The sequence below is a fragment of the Arachis ipaensis genome, chromosome B4 (assembly GCF_059453495.1).
Source record: "Arachis ipaensis isolate K30076 ecotype BB chromosome B4, ASM5945349v1, whole genome shotgun sequence".
Classification (NCBI taxonomy): Eukaryota; Viridiplantae; Streptophyta; class Magnoliopsida; order Fabales; family Fabaceae; genus Arachis; species Arachis ipaensis.
The window spans coordinates 94156570-94176919 of NC_142439.1; the positions used below are offsets into that span (position 1 = coordinate 94156570).

Below are 20350 nucleotides of genomic sequence, written 5' to 3' on the forward strand. Positions count from 1 at the left end.
CAAAAAGCGTATAAATTATCCGCTCATCAGAGTGTTTACTCGATGATTCAGAAGAAGAAGATATCGATAGAAGCTCTATCCCAACTCCTCATAGATGGATCAACAGAGATCGAGAAGCAGGACATGATCACCTTTTCCAATATTACTTTGCAAATGAGCCGGTGTATAATGCTGACATTTTTCGATGGAGATTTCAAATGAGAAGACATGTGTTCCTTCGGATAGTAGATGCTCTCTCAAATACGTATCCGTATTTCCAATAGAGGGTCGATGCAACTAGGAGAAGAGGCTTGTCACCACTCTAAAAATGTACTACTGCGATACGAATGTTAGCATATGGCATAGCTGCTGATACGTAGATGATTATGTGCGCATAGGCGATAGCACTATAATTGAATGCTTAGAAAAATTTGTTGAAGGTGTCATTTCGGTGTTCGAGGATGAATACTTGCGAAAACTAAATTTAAATGATCTACGACGCCTGCTACAAATGGCGGAAGGTGTGGAAAAATTGACTGCATGTTGGGTAGCATTGACTGCATGCATTGGCAATGGAAAAATTGTCCAAAGGTGTGGAAACGTCTGTACATGAGTGGTTATCGTGGAGTTACAACCATAGTACTTGAGGTTGTAGCATCTTCAGACCTTTGGATATGGCATGCATTCTTTGGAGTTTCTGGTTCAAATAATGATATTAACGTGCTAGATCGTTTACCAGTATTCGATGATATTCTGAATGACCGTGCTCCGGAGGTAAAGTGTACTATTAATGGTAATAACTATACTATGGGATACTATTTAGTAAATGGTATTTATCCTGAATGGGTCACATTTCTCAAATCAATCTCAAAACCACAAAGGGAGAAACACAAGTTATTTGCACAATATCAAGAAGGGCAAAGAAAAGATGTAGAACGAGCATTCGAAGTGTTACAAGCACGCTTTGCAATTATATGTGGTCTAACGCGCTTTTGGAAAAAGAAGAAACTTGCAAATATAATGCGAGCTTGTATGATATTGCATAATATGATTGTTGAGGATGAAAGAGACACTTATGCAGGAAATTTTGCTCAGGGCTTAGAGTATGACGCTGTCGAAAACGGCTTATGACAACCTCAGCTGGGAGAGGAAGATTTTGCACCATACCAACAATTTCTCCAAAGAAATGCGGAACTTCGAAATAGGCGGTAGCATAGACAGTTGAAAGAGGACTTGATTGAACACATATGGCAATTTCACAATACTTGTCATCAACTATAGAGCTTAATTATATTTTTTTGTATTAAGTAATTTTACAAATTAGTATAATTCCGAATTATATACTGTGTATTATTGTTATATATGAATTTTTTTTAATATTAATATATTTTAATATTAAATTATTTTTGAATTTATAAATTTAAATAATATTATTGAAAAAATAGTAACTACATTAATTTTAATTATTTTGATTAATTAATTAAGTGGAACCACAATAAGGACTAAAGTTAGTTTCTACTAATGGAGAAGAGAGAGATGCTTTGAGTTCCTATTTACTGTTTATAACGCAAAAACTGATGTGGAGTTACTTTTTATGACAGGTGAACCATAAATAGAAATTCGGATGAGTTCTCTACTGGAGATGGTCTAAAAACTCAAAATATCACAAAAAATAGTCAGCATAAAATCTTATAATTTGATTTAGCAAGTCTGAATACAACAGTGTAAATCACATGTTGTTGCAATATATCAAGACCTCCAAAATAGGAATTGACTAAACTCTCATAATATGATATGATATTTGAAACTACGGTTGGACCAATAAACAATATGAGCCTCAATGTTAGTCCTAATGGTGGAATAAGGCCAATCATCCTGCAGCTTTAAACGAAATCATTGCTAATACAATTTTCTCATGCTCACGACTAGCACAATCTTCTTGAAACAGAAGATCGTAGTCGTTGGATCAACATTGAACCAAAAAACAATGACAAGTCAAGTAAGACATGCTACATGAAATTTATGCCCAGTGCAACAAGAATATATAAATAAAGTAATGAAAACAAGTTAGAAAGGTGTCATCTTACACAAGTAATAAAGTGTAAAACTTTCTAGAGGAATCAGATCAATAGTTGTCACAAGATACACATTATTATATTCATTATTGATGTACTTTCCATCATTTATGACACTGCATTCCATATCTAAAGTTTGTTATCAACTAGTCCACGGATAACGAAAATTTCACAAAAAACACACCTCTCGCAAAGTGTCATTATCTTAATCATGCTGATCATGCTTATAAAACATATATACCAACTTAAAAAAAAACAAAATTTAGTGAATGTAGAACATAGATCAACAAGACCATCCATCATGGATGTAGCACAAGAGTTAGGAAGATTAAAGGACTACCTCACTAATCCAAATTCTTCACGCAGATCAGAAAATTCAGTCAAATAGTTATTAATTTAGAATTTAAATTTTGATATTATGCCAATCAACCTTCTATAAATTTGTAGAACAAGATGAATCTGCTGCTATAACTGAACCAAATCTAATAATACACAAAATACAATAAAATAAAATTCATGTCAAGAATTCAAAATACTCAACCACTAATACGAGGTCAAAGTCACTTTTATGAAATAAGATAATCAGCACTTTGAGGATTTGTCATAATTCATAACTTAAATTAACACATTGAGGATTAACAGATGACTTACTGCACAACTGCACAACGACGGTGACGATGATGATAGCTAACACGGCAAGCAAAGGTAGCAACAACTAACCCATTCAATCTCATTAAATCATTTCTCTAATTAATCACTTTATAGATTGACCAGCCAAAATTTTCTAAATCCTCAATTTTAATATAATACTCCTAAAGTCCTCAACCATTTATAAAAAAAATTCTTATAAATCAAAACTTAACTACATCCTGTCTCAAATATCTCTTTTACCTTCAACTCCATTACCTAACTCTATTAACACTATTTTCTCTCACACTTCCATAATCCAAACTCGTGGTTTTATAAAATAATTTGCTTCTTTAAAGCTTCAACTAATTAAAATAAATTTTTTTTCATCGTTATTTAAAATTAGATAAGTTAAATCGTAAACCATTTTCACAAATTGAAATCACAGAACTCATTTTTCATTTAAACCAAACTTTCAAAGCTCTTTAAATTCTTACAAAAATTCTAGTAGAACTTCCCCTAACAACCAGAGTTTATCACTCCTCACGGGTTCCCTCAATTCAACCTCAACTCAACAAAATCAACATTTCAGTACTCAGAATGCTCCAAACTAAACACTTTATGTTCCATTAGTTGCCGAATCAGTTGCACGTTCATTGGCTTGTGTTTCATGTTATCTTGTAGAGCTTGCAAGGACATGCTTGCAGGTAGTTGATTTGAAATCCTAAAATGTGGATTCATTACATGATTTTGCTACAAATTCTTGATAGCTCCTCTAAAGTGTTTACGAGTTTTTTCAGTTGAGCTGAATTGAATTACTCATTTTTTTCCACTTGCATGTTCTATCTCTCTGTTTAGGCATTTAAAGCAACCGGAAGTGGGAAGTATCCGGGGTTTTTAAGACATTGATTGGAGCCATCAACCCAATCAGGGTTACAGAGAGATTTCAAAGTTGGAAGTGTTTTTCTAGCATCTTTCTCTCTTTCACTTCTGAGTTATTACGTTTTATGGTAGATTTTTCCAACATGTCTCTTACAAAGGAGTTAGTATGCTGTTACTGTTACACATGATTATATCTGTTATAATTTTGTTACCTCAATTAATAATTATTGTGGTTTTGATTATGTTTTCCTCACACTACATAGATACCGTTATTGGTGGACTGGCCTTAGAGCTCAACTTTTTCGTGATGTTCCATACTCTGGAATTTGTTGGTCAACCCTTGAGCCAGTAGGATTTCTACATTCAATGAATAAAATGTATTGCTCATTTGATTTTTTTTATTTTTGACCATAGAGCTTCTTTACAGATAAGAAAAAAAACTTCTTGGCCTCGTGGGTGATGAAGCAACTACAGCCATTATCCTTGGGGCAAATTTTACTGTTGGTTTTATTGCAGGAATGGTCGCAGCTACTGCCACATGTCCACTTGATGTGGCAAAAACTCGACGGTAAAAAGAGGTGGTTTCTTGAAACTAAGCTTTTAGATGATAACTAGGCCAAGACATGACCCTGCCTGGGTCAGGCGGGGCCGACTGGCCCTAGTGTTTGGCCGGCCAAGACAGGCTTTTGGCCGAATAAGGTTAGATAGACTGGCCCTAGTGTCTGGTCACCTAGGAGTCGGGTCTTGCCAGGACAGGCCTCTAGCAAAGTCAGACCGGGTAGACTGGCCCTAGTGCCTTGCCAGCCAAGACAGACCTCTAGTCAAGTTTGCCAGGCAAACTGGCACTAGTATTTGCCTGTTTGACCAGTCAGGACAAGCTCCTGACCAGGTCAGGCTGGGTAGATCATCAATAGAAGTAGCTAACTAGCTGAAATTAGATACAACACAGATTGCTGGCTAAAATCAAACTTGCAGCATCATTATGCTGATTTGGCTCTTAGTTTTAACTCCAGTTAACTAAGCCGCAGACACAATTACATATGCCATGTATACAAGTAATACGCACTTATTCAATGACTATTTTTGGGACTGTGGGGACACTTTTCAAATGTCCACCTTTACATGAATTAATATTTTCATTGCATTTAGAAAATGATGAAATTTTGAATGTAAGTGCAATGTAGCTGGAATATTTATGCATTAGTAAGTTGTTGGGGTTTGGTTTGTCTTAGACAAACATATATAGTTGCATAATTGACCCTTTTTAATGCATGATGATTAAAAATTATTCTTTGCATTAACTTTATGTAATGGTTTGTTGTAATTCTTTTTCTCCGTCCATATTACTAATTTTTATTTTAGAACGTATGCATTTAATTACTGCACATTAATAATGAACACATAGTTTGAGCCTTTGAGTATTCCATGTTCTCTAACATGATCTATTTTTCATTTTCACATAAGGATCATGAAAGGGCATTAAAGATGACAACAAGAACAACATTGATAGAGATTTGGAGGTAGGTGCATTTTTATAAGCTGATGATTGGTCCCCCATATCATTACATTTAGATCATAAGCTTTGGACTAACATTGGAACATTTCTTCTTAGGACAGGGATGGAGGATTGAGAGGGCTATTCATAGGTGTTGGTCCCCGTGTAGGCCGCGCCGGTCCATTAGTTGGTATAGTTGTATCATTCTATGAAGTTGTCAAGCATGCCTTGCACATAGACAGAAGACTCCAAAAGACGACGGCGATGGTGCTACAGACTCTGAAGATGACTATGACGGTGCTCTGAGTTTAGAAGACGATGGTGGCACTGCGAGCTCAAACAACGACGCTAGCACTGCGAACTTAGAAGACGACGACGTCGCGAAAGGAGAAGGTGTTGTGTTGTGCGGTGCTTCTGGCTGAAAAGTGTAGCTCAGTAACCATTTGAGAAGGTGAAAATGGTCACTTGTGAGGCTGAGTTAGGGTTAGTGAGGGTAGAGTACTTTAGTAACCTTTTAATTAGCGACCGATTTAGTGACTAATTAGTTATAACATTATTATAAAGCAGTCGCTAAGTTAAAAATAACGATCGATTTAGTGACCAATCACTTTAAATTTGTATCTATATTTAGTTGCTAAATCGGTAGCTATTTTAACTATTAGCAACCAATTTAGCGACCACCAGCTTAGCGACCAACCTTTTTCAGTTTAATTCTCTATTGGTTGCAAAATTGGTCAGTAAATTAAAAAATAGCAACCAATTTGTGACTAACAATTCCAAGCGTTACTTCCTCATTTCGGTTGATAATTTGGTCGCTAAGTTGAAAAATAGCGACTGATTTTAGTAACCAATTTTATGTTACTCGTATAAAAATCTTATCAGTCACTAAATCGATCGCTATTAGTGCCCGATTTTTTTTTTGTCATTAAAATTGGTCGCTAATTGTAATTTAGCAACCGATTTAGCGACCAATATTTTTTCAGTCCTTGAAATACTATATCGATTGCTAAATTAGTTGCTATTAGCAACTAATTTTTTCGGTCACTAAAATCGGTCGTGTCGCTATTCTGAAGCTTTCTTGTAGTGTAACCTAACCTAGACTAAGTAATATTTCATCACATAAAGCAATTATTAGTCACTGAGATGAGATTTCAGTGTGAACTGAAAGTTGTTGCTATTGATATTCAAACAAACAACCCGCAGTTCGAATTGGTAAGAAAAAAAATGATAATTTGATAGTAAGGTTTTGTAAGAGGAAAGTGAAAAGGGAAATTGGTATGAAGTGAGACCTAAATGACGAAGTCTTCGAGGATGCCATCTTTGCTGATGCCATGCTCGAGGCAGTGTGATGAATCCATATTTGACGATAAATTTTGGATTGATTTGAGTGGATTTCATCATATAAAATCACATTTATTCATTCAAATAGCATACTTTTGTGTTCTCTTCCTAAATTGAGCTTAATTGTGAAAACGTGCTATTTTGAACTTAATTTAACCAATTTTATTTCACTTTCATTCCATTCGATGCCTTGGTATTTTTTATGAGTGATTTTAGGTATAATAAGTTGGAATTGCTTGATGAGAGTGGAGGAGAAGCATGCAATAGGGAGAAAACATGAAGAAATCAAGGAGGAGCACACAGCCATGTGTGCGTGCGCATAATATTCTGTGCGTGCGCACAACGTTCTGTGCATACATGATGAATCCACATTTCTTGGTATTTATTTACTTTAATTAGGTGGATTTAATTCACTTTTCTTGTATTTATTCATTGAAATAGCATGCTTTTGTGAATTCTTTCCTAATTATGCTTAATTGTGAAAAACATGCTTTTCATGCTTAAATTGCCAATTTAATTCACTTTTCTCCCATTCGATGCCTTGATATGTTTGTTTGAGTGATTTAAGATTTTGAAAGCAAGAATGGCTTGAAAAAGTGGAAGGAAAGCATACAAAGTAGAAGAATTCAAAAAATGAAGGATTTGTAAAGCTGTCCATCCTGACCTCTCGGTATTAAATTAATCATAACTTGAGTTACAGAGGTTCAAATGAAGCAGTTCTAGCGGCATTGGAAAGCTAACGTTCGGGGCTTCAAAATGATATACAATTTACTATAGTGGACATAATCTTAAGTGTGTGTACACACACAATTTGTGGGTATGCACAAGTTGGGATTTAGCAAACAAGTCCTGGCACGTGAGCTCATTAATTACAAATCACTGGGGGTGAATTCTAGGCCTCCAAAACCCAGTCCAACTCATTTCTGAAGCTATTTCAAGCCAAGGTGAAGAAGGATGAAGGAAGGAGCACTTAGGTTTAGGTTTTTACATGTTTTTGTTTAGTTTTTATAGAGAGAGAAGCTCCCCCCTTCTCTCTAGAATTAGGGCTTTTAGTTTACTTTCTCTTTAATTTCAGCATTTAATTCTTATTTTAATGTAGTTTCATTTATGGTTCTTGCTCTCTTGTCTTGATCATCTTCATTTCTTTTGTTAATTTCTCAATTTTGCCACTTTTATATTTATGAACACTTTTGTTACTTTTAATTTAATTCAATGCAATTTTGAAGTTTTATGTTTCTTTAATACTTATTTGAGTTATTATTATCATTTTATTGCAATTGATAGTTATAGAATTTATTTTTATTGCAATTTATGATATTTTTCCTTTTATGCATGCTAGGTGTTTGATAAAATGTCTCTTTTAGCTTTTGTATAGTTTTTCACACTCTTGACTTGGAATTGGGTAATTAGATGAACTTGAGTTATGGATGTCCATTCCACATTGTGTTAGGATTGTTAATTGGTTTGGTTTCTATTGACGCTAGTTTTTCACTAAGTTAATTAGTGAGTTGACTAGGACTTATGGATTGAGATCAATTATGCCCTTTTGACTTATCCTCGATGTTAGGATAGACTAATTGGGATTAATTCTACACAATTACCATGTTTGTGGTCCATGACTAGGATAGGAATCCTTAATTCCCCAATCCTTTCCAAGAGTCCTTTTTGCCACTTGCATTCCATTTTTAATTTACTTGCTTTGAGTTTTAATTTCCTTGCATGCTTAATTGCTTTCTTGCACTTTAATTTCTTGTTACTTGCTATCCCAAAACCCCTTGTCTCATAGCCAATAATTGAACATTTCATTGCAATTCCTAGGGAGAATGACTCGGGAATTTAAAACTCCCGGTTATTTTGTATTGAGTGTGACATTCTTTAGATTAAACTTTGATTGTGAGAGTTCATTGTTGGTTTGGAAATATACTTGCAACGGAATTATTTTATGAAAATTCCAAACCGGCAATAATTTTCACATCAGTACGCACAAGAGGAAAATTTAGCACGTGTGCGTACGCACGAATCAGCGCACATGACTCACTTAAAGGAAAACGTTGGGGGTAATTTCTGGGCCTCCAGAGCCCAGTTTTGAACTCTCTGAAACTGATTGAGTGCTATATCAAAGGGGCATCATTCCGTGTCAAGTGGAGAGCAATTAGGGTAGATTAGAAACATGCTTTAGGTCATATTCTAGAGAGAGAAGTTCTCCCTTCTCTCTAGAATTAGGGTACATTAGGTTAGATCTCTCCTAGATTTAGGTTTAATTCTTGTTTTTATTTGGTTTTCCTTGCCATTTATTGTTCTTGCACTCTTGTTCTTTAATTCTACTTGTTATTTCCTTTCTTTTGTTCCTTTATGTTTATGACACTTTGTTACTTTTAATTCAAATTAATGTAATTTATGTTTTATGTTTTTTATTGTTTAATTTAGTTGTTATTATTGTTTTCTTGCAATTGGTAGTTGTAGAATTTATTATTTCTTGTTATTTTACTATGCTTTCTTTTTATGCCTTCCAAGTATTTGATAAAATACTTGGTTGGATTTTTGCCTAGTTTTTCACATTCTTGGTTAGGAAATTGGGTAATTGAATGAACTTGAGTGGTGGATGTCTATTCTACATTGTGTGAGGATTGTTAGTTGATTTGATTTCCACTAACACTAAGCCTTCCATTAATAGAGTTGGCTAGGACTTGTGGATTGAGATCAATTATGCCCTTTTGACTTATTCTCGATGTTAGGATTAACTAATTGGGATTAATTCTACAAAATTACCATGTTTGTGGTCCATAACTAGGATAGAAGTCCTCAATTTCCCAATCTTTGCCAAGAGTCCTTTTTGCCCCTTGCATTCCATTTTTAATTTACTTGCTTTGAGTTTTAATTCCCTTGCATGCTTATTTAATTTCTTGCATTTTAATTTCTTGCAATCTTAACCCCCTTGATTTCATAGCCAATAATTGAACATTTCATTGCAATTCCTAGCGAGAATGACCCGGGACTTAAAACTCCTCTTAATTTGATTTGATTTGTGACTATTCTTTGATTTAAACTTTGGTTGATGGTCAATTGTTGGGTTTGGACTATACTTGCAACGGAGAAATTCTATTTTTGGGAGAAATTCCAAACCCGCTTTAGGCCATCATCATAGTGCTACTTCCAGAAGTCCATGCCGATCTGGTTGCCGCATTGCCCTACCTGTAGCATTATGATCTCCCGAGACATTTCTTCCTTTTCTTCCTTTCTTTCTTTCTTTCTTTCTCTCCAGAAACACAACTATTTTGAGAGTTACCTGAAACATTGATTTAGATCTTAATGTGAGGTCTAGGTCCCTTTGTATGGTAGCGTCCGACTTGTTGATGCCGAGGTGCCGCCTGTCTGAGTTCCTCATGAGGAGGTAGAGGGTGGTACCTGCAAGAGACTCTGATGCTTAAGTTAGCAAAGGCTTTAAGAAGGTTTTTAGTAGGTTAGAACGTGAGTTATACCTGAGAGTGCCAGTGTATTTATAGTAGAGTTTGATAACCACCTTTGTCGGAGTAGTACCATATTTTCTAATGGATAAGCGTTATCCTTATCTTGGAAGTCTATTGGGATCTACCTTCTAGATGAGGTAGAGATAGTATGAGAGATTTAAGGAGGCAGTTACTTGTTAGGTCAATTAGATATTGGACCTCTATGCCATTGTCCAACCTCTTTAAAGAAGTCGGGTTTATAGTGAAGTCCACCTTTATTGGTAGGCCTTTATGTGTTATTAGGCCTGACTCTCAGTTATTGGGCCAGGGTATGAACAGTGCCCCTACTTGAGTACGTTCTTTTTAGAGATCGGGCTCAAACATTTCGCGACTTCTTCTATGAACGTCGGGTAATAGTACCTCGGTTTACCCGACATGTTAAAAAATTTGAACATTGGTGTAGCTTTAATGATGCACGAGTAATGCGCGGCAGTTGTTCCTGGGGTCTGCGTTCGTTTAAAGAGGAGAAAAGGAACCGTTTTTAGTTCATTATCTCTTATAAAGGACTTTTCATCTTTTCTCTCTTTTCACTGCTTCTGAAAAAAACTGCTTCCTTCCTTCTAAAAATTTCATCGCACTGTTTCGACTACTCCTGTCTTCTTCTAATACTATTTTTCTTAGGTTTTAAGGGGTTTTTCTCTCATCGTCGTGAAGGGGATCGTTCGTGTGTTTACGGTTTAGACATGATCTCTCCTGTTTTCACAATCTGCTTCAAGGTTGGTTTCGTCTTCCCTTTTTCTTGAACTCTCATTTCTATTTTTCTTGGGTTTGATTTTTTCTTTTGAGTTTTCACCTTTTGCTGCCGTTGCCTTTTATGTTTCATAGCTTGTCTTCTAACTCCTTTCGTCGCCTTACTTCTCTTCGCAACTCCCGTTCTACTTTCCATCGTCGTTCAGTCTCGTACTCGAGCTGTTGTAATCGATCCCCCTGGCCATGAACGAGATATAGGATCTCGGTTGTATGAGATCGGTTCTCAGCTTTGGAATGATGGACCTTGGAATGGATCCTTCTTGTTTTAGGATTTCCTGAGGTCCCTTCCCCGTGGGGGCCTTAGTGTGGTGGCGAAGGTGGAAGCAAGAGGGCTTAGCCTTCTACCTGTTCTTCTGGCTCAGACTCAAATGTTGTGTAGCCATCTCTATGCTCGTGCTCTGCCATTTGTTAGAGGGAGAATTTCAGATCCCCGGCAACGGCGCCAATGTTTCGAGGGTTACTTGAAACATTGATTTGGGCCTGAACATGAAGTCCAGGTTCCCTTGTATGGCAGCGTTTGACTTGTTGATGCCGAGGTGCCGCCTGTCCAAGTTCCTCTTAAGGAGGTGGGGGTGGTACCTGCAACAGACTTCGATGCTTAAGTTAGCGAGGGCTTTAAGCAGGTTTTTAGTAGGTTAGAACGTGAGTTATACGTGGGGGGTGCCAGTGTATTTATAGTAGAGTTTGATAACCACCTTTGTTGGAGTAGTTGCATCTTTTCTGATGGATAAGCAATCCCCTTATTCTGGGAGTCTGTTGGAATCTACCTTCTAGATGAGGTAGAGATAGTAGGAGAGATTTAAAGAGGCAGTTACTTGTTAGGTCAAGTAGAGCTGGATCACTATGCCGTTGTCCAACCTCCTTAAAGAGGTCGGATTTATAGTGAAGTCCACCTTTATTAGTGGGTCTTTATGTGTTATTGAGCCAAGGTATAAACAACAACCAATGCTAGGGTTTAGAATTTAGATCGCTTTGGTGGCTTAACAGAGCAGGTGACACCCTTTTTCAAAAAAGAATATAGAGAAGAAGAAAGGAGACATGAAATTAAAAAATAAAAACGGATAAAATATTACACATACATAAGTAAAAGTAATCATTTTTATTCTTACTACTTAAATAATCGTAAAAAAAATTATTAAACGATAATATTATAACTATACTAAACTTGTTAGTTTGAAAAAAAATTTAATTTTTGTATAAAACTTAATTTAATTTTAAGTATTACAGAGACATAATTAAAAGTAATTATTTTTTAATATAATTTAATACATTATCGGTAAAAAAAAATTATACATGTATCTAATTACATAATGTTATGTAAGTAAAATTAACTATTTTTTATATTCATTGCATGAATAATTATTAAAAAAAGATGTGATTTGATGCACCTCAAGAGACTATGTTGGTATAGAATTTATCAATAAAATTCCGTTGCAAGTATAGCTCTTTCCAACAACAATCCTCGAGTATCAAATTTAGAAGGAATTTGGTTGTCACAAGTTCAACCCCAATAAAAGTAACCGAAGTATTCAAACCTCGGGTCATCTCACAAAGAATGGGCAAACATGTGCTTCAACATTGGTTAGAAATCCGGGGTTGCAAGTCATGAGCAAGAAATTAAACTAGGAATATTAACAAGCAAGTAATCTTAGAATGCAAGAAACTAATGAAAATAATTAGAACAAAATGTGAATAATTCCAAACTCATCAAATAACATCCAATGCAATTCTATTCTAACTAAACAAGTAACTATAACTAATACAAAACAATCAAGATTTTTGGGTTTTCAAATATGAATGATAAAAGTAACTCTTGGCTAGGCATGGGAATTGAGGTCACTATCCTTGTCCAATAACCATATCTTGACAATTATGAGGAACCAAACTCATTAAGTTTACTTCTATACTTGAAGTATGTTAAATGGTTTGGCCAACATCAACCCATAAGATCCAACCTAACTACCAATTAACTTGGTAGTAGGTTAGTGTCAATAGCTATCAAATTGACCACTAAGGGTTTCCAAATCATCAAATCCATTAGACCCAATGACTCAAGCTTACCCAATTCCCTTAGCCTAGGCCAAGAGTAAAGAGAACTACTCCATAATCAAAGGAAACATTTCATCAAACACATGGTGAGCATTAATAAAAGATCTAATTAAATTGCAATTAAATTGGATTTAACAAGTACCCACTAACAATTACCAACATACAATCACTGAAACAACACAATTAATCATGGAGATCATCAATGCAACAATAACAAAACAAGATCTACAAAATTCATGGAATGGGTATAAAATGACAAAAAACAAGGAAACATAAAACTAACACAAGATCTAAGCAAAATTATACTAGAGAATTCAAATTAAACAATTAAAACTAGTAATTAACAAGATCCAATTCAGAATTCAACAAGGGAAGATCAAATTAAAGCTAGATCTAGAGAGGAACAAAGGTTTCTCTCTCTAGAAGAACAAAGAACCCAAAAACTAACTAAAATTATGTCTAAGTGTCAAAATGATTGATTCCCCCCTTTCCCCCTAGCATCCTTGGGTCTTTTCCATGCAGAAACAGCTTGAATTTGGGCCTGATGAGCCTCAGAAATCGCCAGGCACGATTTCCTTTAATGAGGTCACGTGCAGCTTCCCGCGCGTGCGCGCCGATTGCTTTTGTGATCCACGTATGCGCGCCATGTGCGCGTGCGCGTCGGTGGGAATTCTCTGATCCGCGCGGATGCGTCCATCCTTGCGCGTCACTTCCAACTATCCTCATCCACGCGTGCACGCGAAGTGCGCGTGCACGCTGATGCTGAAGTTCCCAAAATCCAAATCTTCATGTTCCTTCCTTTTGTGCATGCTTTCTTTCTCTCTTCTAGGCTATTCTTGCCCTATAAATCCTGAAATCACTCAACAAATACATCATGGCATCAAATGGCAATAAAAGAGGATCAAAATATAGCAATTCTAAGGCAAAATAAGCATGTTTTTCATCATGGAGCAATATTAGGAAGAGAACACAAAACCATGCATTTCTTGTGAATAAGTGTGAGAAATATTGACAAAAACTCCCGAATTCTACACAATATAAACCACAAAATTGGGGTTTATCAAATCTCCCCACACTTAAACCAAGCATGTCTTCATGCTTAAAATAAAAAGACCAAAGATCATGGTAAGAAAGGGTTTATGAAATGCAATTTTCCTAAATGAATGCATGCAACTAAAGTAAAATCATCTATCTACTTGGTCAAGGGTAAATTTATCCTCCAAGAACACATATGAGCATATGGGGTGAAAGTGATATTTAGTTCATGAATCCTACCAATTTGAACATCAACATGAAGTGCATATAACTTGCTAGATGAACGCTTGTGAAAGCCGGGAACAAGGGGTTGAGCATCAAACCCTCCCCGGAAGTGTATCCACTCTATTCGCTTGAGTGTATAGGGTTCGTTACTCAATCCTCTCCTAATCATGCTTTCCAAGATTTGTCTTTCATCTAACAATCAACAATTACTTAATGCATGCTTACAAGTATCATGAGGTCTTATTCATGGGTTGTAATAGGGCTAGGGTGAAGGTAAGGATGTATATGGCCAAGTGAGCTTAAAATTTGAGTCCTTGATTAACCTAAGATCCCACTAGACATATAGGACAACCTATACAACTGTAATACAATACCTAGCTACCCATGGGTTTCACTTTTTGCATACTCATGCATTTTTTTCAATTCACATTCGATATGCATTGTTATTATCACTTTCTCTTGGGGCATTTTTGTCCCCTTTCATTGCTTTCTCTTTTTCTATTTTTGTTTCTTTTATTTTTCTATTTATTTTTCTTACATTCTCATATATACACATACAATTTCTTTTTCTTTTTGGTCCCCTCTTTCTTGGGGTTTCATGTACAAAAGTTCCAATGCACATGGCTCAATCATTCAATACATGAGTATGTTCCCACTTCCACAAAATTTCCAATTCAATTATAAATACACTCCTTTATATCTACCCAAGTTCCCAAGTACACCCTCCCATTTGATGACACACACCCTAACTTACCTAAGCTAATCAAGGATCCAAATCCAGGGACATTCATTGTTTTTCACTTAGGGTTATTGATGTGCTATATTTAGGACAAAAAGGGTTTATCATTGGCTCAAAATTGGTTGGCAATGGTAGATAAAAGGGTTAAGGCCGTTTGGGAAAAGTGACTATTGAAATAACGGCCTCAATCATGTAAATGCATTCATACACAAAGTAATGGACATATAGAATCAGACAAAGCAAGGATTACAATCATAGAGAGAGAATAATGCACACAAGAATGGGAAATAGTGGTTAGAAGATATAACCACATAATAGGCTCAAAACTTACATGCTTGTGTTCTTAACTCAATCACTATGTTCCAAAATACATTCTTGAAGCAAGTTTTCCGCAAAGTTTTTTCAAAATTGGTAGGGTACCCCAAAACACAGTTTCTTGGGGAAGAAGTCATTATTTTGACCAAGAAACTCTATAGAAACTAACTATCATGCAAGGAGTATTTACAAGCAAAACTAACTACACATGCAATGTACTAACTACTAAGCAAAAGATAAATCCATGGGTGTTGAAAGAAAGAGATTGTTACCCATGGAGATTGGTCGAACGACCTCCCCACACTTAGAATTTAGCACGGTCCTCCGTGCTACCAACAATGCGCAAAGGACGGTCGGGACCGGAACCTTCACTATCCCCTCCATCAGAGCTTCCATCACTTGGGTTTGAGGTGGATGTGAATATTTCGGGTTCTTCCATGCTAGGAGTAACACAACGCAGAAGCTTCTTGATATAAGTGTATCGGCGTTGATTGCGCCGCTCATATCTATCAATCTTCTGGTGTATATCTTCTATCCTTTGATGTGTGGATCTTTGTCGTGGTGGTAATGATGAGGTGAAAGGAATAGTAGATGGAAGGGCTATGTCAAAGCTTGGGTTGTTCATGGGAAGATGTAAATATTTCCCGCTTGGGACCACATCGCCCTTAGCTGGAATTATAGCCTTCGTGTCCATGTCTGCCCAAGGAACACCTGCAGTAGTAACTAAATCAGATACCAATGCTGAAAATGGCAAATTACCACAGCCGTGGACTTGTCCCATCGCTTGCTTGACAAGAAGTGGAATGTTCACTGGTCTCTCCGTGAGAATACACCAAACAAGCAAAGCGAGATTTGCCGTGAAGGACGACTTGTGGGTGCTAGGTAGCACATAGTGGGATAGGATCTGGGCCCAAGCTCTAGCTTCTACAGTGAGGAAGCGAGCGTCAATGCACTTGGGCCTCATCCGGAGTCGACCATGGGTCCAAAATGCCTCTGGTTCAACAATGACTCGGAGAATCGAGTCCCAATCAAATCCAAACTTTTCTCGCTGACGTAAGACCTCTTGGTAGCAATCCATGTCACTTGGTACCGGTAGGACATTAAGCACATGCTGAATAGCCTCTTCTGAAACTGAGACTTACTTCTGGCGCACGTATACCGATTGAAGAGAGGGAAGATGGTAGTTAGTGTAGAACTCTACCACCCATGAGAGGTTGACCTCTCGTGGTTTTCTCAGAAGAAACTTCCATCCTCGCCGTTCAATGCGGGGTAAAATACAAGGAGCAACCTTGTCCGGTGGAGCGACTTGATGCTCGGCATGATAGTTCCTCTCCACCATGGAGGGGAACACAAGCTCACAGAAGCGGTTGGGGAACTTTGAAGAATCCTTTGCCGGTATACTTTTCTCGTTTTCATCAATAGGAGCGGGTGCCTTCGCTTTCTTAGATAGCGTTTTAGCTCCTAATGAAGAGTGCGCCTTAGAGTTTAACCTTTGGGGTGCCCTTCTTGTGGCCGGTTTCCTTGAAGCTTTCTCCTTGCCTTTCTTGGTGGCCATCCTGAAAAAGGAAGGGAAAAAGGAAAGCATTAAACCCAAAGAATCATCTCAACAAAAACATGCAAGTGAAAGATATTGCCGATAAGAAATAATGCAACAAAGTAATCATAGAGATATGGGTCACAACACTTGGCATGGGATGCAAGAGGGAGTGAAGCATGCAAATTGGCATGAGAGGAATAATCTCAAGCATCCATAACAACAAGCAAGTCATGTTCAACGAGTATCTAATTAGCAAGTGATAAGAAAAGTGGACTCAATGCATTTAGAAGAGAGCAAGTGAGTGAGGAGGAAGCACCAAAGTGAAGATACATGATTAAAATAAACCAAAATGGCATTCATGCATTTCCTCGAACACTTGGTGTGCAATTATCAAGCAATGAGCAATTATGAGATACTCAACCAATTTGAATTCCAAAATGAAGGAACAATCATCACATAACATCACTTACATGACAAAGACAACGAGAGACAACAAGAAAACCTATCAAAGCAAATTAAAATTCAAATTCACCATCCATGGAAAAACAAGAAAAGGAAAAAGTAAGCAAATAAAAAGCAAGTAATGTAATCATGTAACTAAAATAGAAAATAAGTAAAACAAGAAGAAAAATCTAACTAGAAGAAGAGATTATACAAAGAAAGTAATAGATGAGATATGGAAGAAGTAGGACCTTGAGAAGGAGAAAAAAAGAAAGTGAGGTTCTCTTCTTGTGAGAATGAGAAGGAGAGAAGAAGTGTAGAGCCACCGGAAGCGGTGGTGGTTGCCGGTAAGTAACCGGAGATGGTGATGGTGGATTGTGGAAGAAGAAGAGAAGAAAAGAGAGATGATGGAGAAGGAAGAAGAAAGAAAGAAATAAGAAAGAAAGTGGGATAGAAGCAGGGCCCGCAGCTTTAAAACTGATTCGCGCGATCGGTGCGCGCGCGCACAGTGCACTGGCGCGTTGGTGAGGGTCGGACAAGGGACGTGCACGCGTCAATGGCGCTGACGCGCGAGTATAGCTGTGCCCCTGGCACAGGATTGGCACAAAGTTGGCCCAAGTCTTGGGTAATATGTACCAGAGTTAGCATTCAGTACAGGCGCGCGGACGCGCACAGTGCGCTGACGCGTGCCTGAGTGGATTGGTGACCGGCGTGGATGCGCGCAGTGCGCGGACACGTCGGTATAGGCACAGACTAGGCACAAGTGTGGCACAAATCTCTGGTTTTTGTACCAGGGAGTTTATGTAGCACCATCGGCGCGCGCGCACAGTGCGCTTGCGCGTTGATGGTTAAATTGCAAGGTGCACGCGCACGGCACGTACGCTGACGCATGGGTGCCTAGCACAAAATGAGCACAAAGTGGGCATGAGTCTCGAGTTTTTGGCCCAAGAGTTTGAAATACACCTCCCGCGCGCGCGCGCACTGTGCGCTCGCGTGCGGATGCCCTTTTTTCCTTGCTTCTCTTTTTTTTTTTACAACATAGGGAAAAGCTATTCTACACATTCTTGGCAGGTGGTTAAGCTAGTAGGCAAGAAAACACTTATAAATTCATGCCCCATTCAAGACAAAGCATTTTCTCTAACGTCAATAATTCATCCATACCAAAATGATGAAAACTATATGAACATCTTATCTATCCAACAAGAACAATAAAACTAGCAATCCTATGCAATTAACAACATCAAGAAGTCACAAAATTCATAAGAATCTAAAGCTAAAAACAAGATGGTATACACAAGGAAGATCTTACCACGGTGGGGTGCCTCCCACCAAGCACTTTTCTTTAATGTCCTTAAGTTGGACGCTCAGTTGCTTAAGCTTCTCCTCCTTTAGGTGCATCCGTTAGCAGGAACACCTCTAGCTCTTTTGAGAGCTTGTAGCCATGGTACTTCTTCACTCTATGTCCATTCACCTTGAAAGTTGCTTCACTTTTAGGATCAAACAATTCTACCACTCCATAGGGCTTTATCTCCTTCACCTTGAAGGGTCCTTCCCATCTAGAACGGAGCTTGCCAGGCATGAATCTAAGCCTCGAGTTGTAGAGGAGAACCTCATCACCTTCTTGGAAATCCTTCTTTCGGATGTGATGGTCATGAAATGCCTTAGTCTTTTCCTTGTAAATTCGGGCATTCTCATACGCTTCGTTCCTCAAGCACTCGAGCTCCTCTAGCTGTAATTTTCTAGCCACTCCCGCCTTGGTTGGATCCATGTTGCATTGCTTTACCGCCCAACAGGCTCTATGCTCAATTTCCACCGGGAGGTGGCATGTCTTACCAAAGACGATCCAGAAGGGGCTCATTCCTAACGGAGTCTTGTAGGCCGTCCTATACGCCCATAGTGCATCTCCTAACCGAAAACTCCAATGCTTCCTTTGTGGATTGACCACTTTCTCCAAGATACTCTTGATCTCTTGGTTGGACACTTCCGCTTGTTCATTGGTTTGCGGATGATAAGCAGTGGCAACCTTATGCAACACCCCATAGCGCTTGAGCAGTGCCTCTACTTTCCTGTTACAAAAGTGGGATCCTTGGTCGCTCACGATTGCTCGTGGCGACTCATAACGGCATACAATGTGATTTCTAATAAAAGAAACAACGGTATTGGCGTCGTCAAGGTGGGTAGGTATTGCTTCTACCCACTTTGACACGTAGTCAACCGCTAACAGAATATATAGATACCCACTTGAAAGTACTTTAAAGCTGCATGATCCGTGTATACCATTATCTTGGACCCTAGCAGATAAGATCTGAATTTATCTAAAGCATGAACAATAGCTAGGAGTTCCTTTTCTGTAGTGGTATAGTTGGATTGTGCTGCATCCAGTGTTTTAGAAGAGTAAGTAATGACATAAGGGAGTTTACCATCGCGCTGTGCAAGCGCGGCACCTACAGCATGGTTTGATGCATCGCACATTATCTCGAATGGCAACGTCCAGTTGGGGCCTCGCACAATCAGTGCCATGGTAAGAACTCTCCTTAACTCTTCAAATGCTTTCACACATGCGCTGTCAAACTCAAAATCCACATCTTTTTGGAGTAGGCACGACAATGGCAAAGCAATTTTGCTGAAATCTTTGATAAAGCGCCTGTAAAATCCTGTATGTCCCAAAAACGAGTGGACCTCCCTCACAGATGAGGGGTGAGGTAAAGTGGTGATAACATCGACCTTGGCCGGGTCTACAGAAATGCCTTCATGAGATACTACATGTCTTAACACTATACCTTGCCTTACCATAAAGTGACACTTCTCAAAATTCAAGACAAGGTTAGTGTCAACACATCTAGCTAAGACCTTGGCCAAGTTCTCTAAGCAACAGTCAAATGAAGTTCCATAAACACTGAAGTCATCCATAAAGACTTCCAGACAATTCTCCGTTAGATCGGAAAAGACACTGGTCATACACCACTGAAAAGTAGCAGGTGCATTACATAGTCTAAATGGCATCCTTTTGTAGGCAAAGGTGCCAAAAGGGCAAGTGAATGTGGTCTTTTCCTGATCTTCAGGAGCAATGTGAATCTGGAAGTAACCAATGAATCCATCAAGAAAGCAATAATGGGATTTACCCGCCAAACGGTCCAACATCTGATCGATAAAGGGCAAAGGGTAGTGTTCCTTTCTTGTAGCGGCGTTCAATCTTCTATAGCCGATGCACACTCGCCACGCATTTTGTACTCTCTTGGTGACCACTCCACCATCATCCTTCTTAACCGCAGTGATGCCCGATTTCTTGGGAACAACCTGGACCGGGCTCACCTATTCACTATTAGAAATTGGGTACATGATACCCGCATCAAG

General features: G+C 38.1%; 1 pseudogene; it reads left to right on the forward strand.

The window, feature by feature from the left end:
• Window positions 1-588: 588 nt before the first annotated feature.
• On the forward strand, window positions 589-5364 carry LOC107636619 (uncharacterized; annotated as a pseudogene).
• Window positions 5365-20350: the final 14986 nt, after the last annotated feature.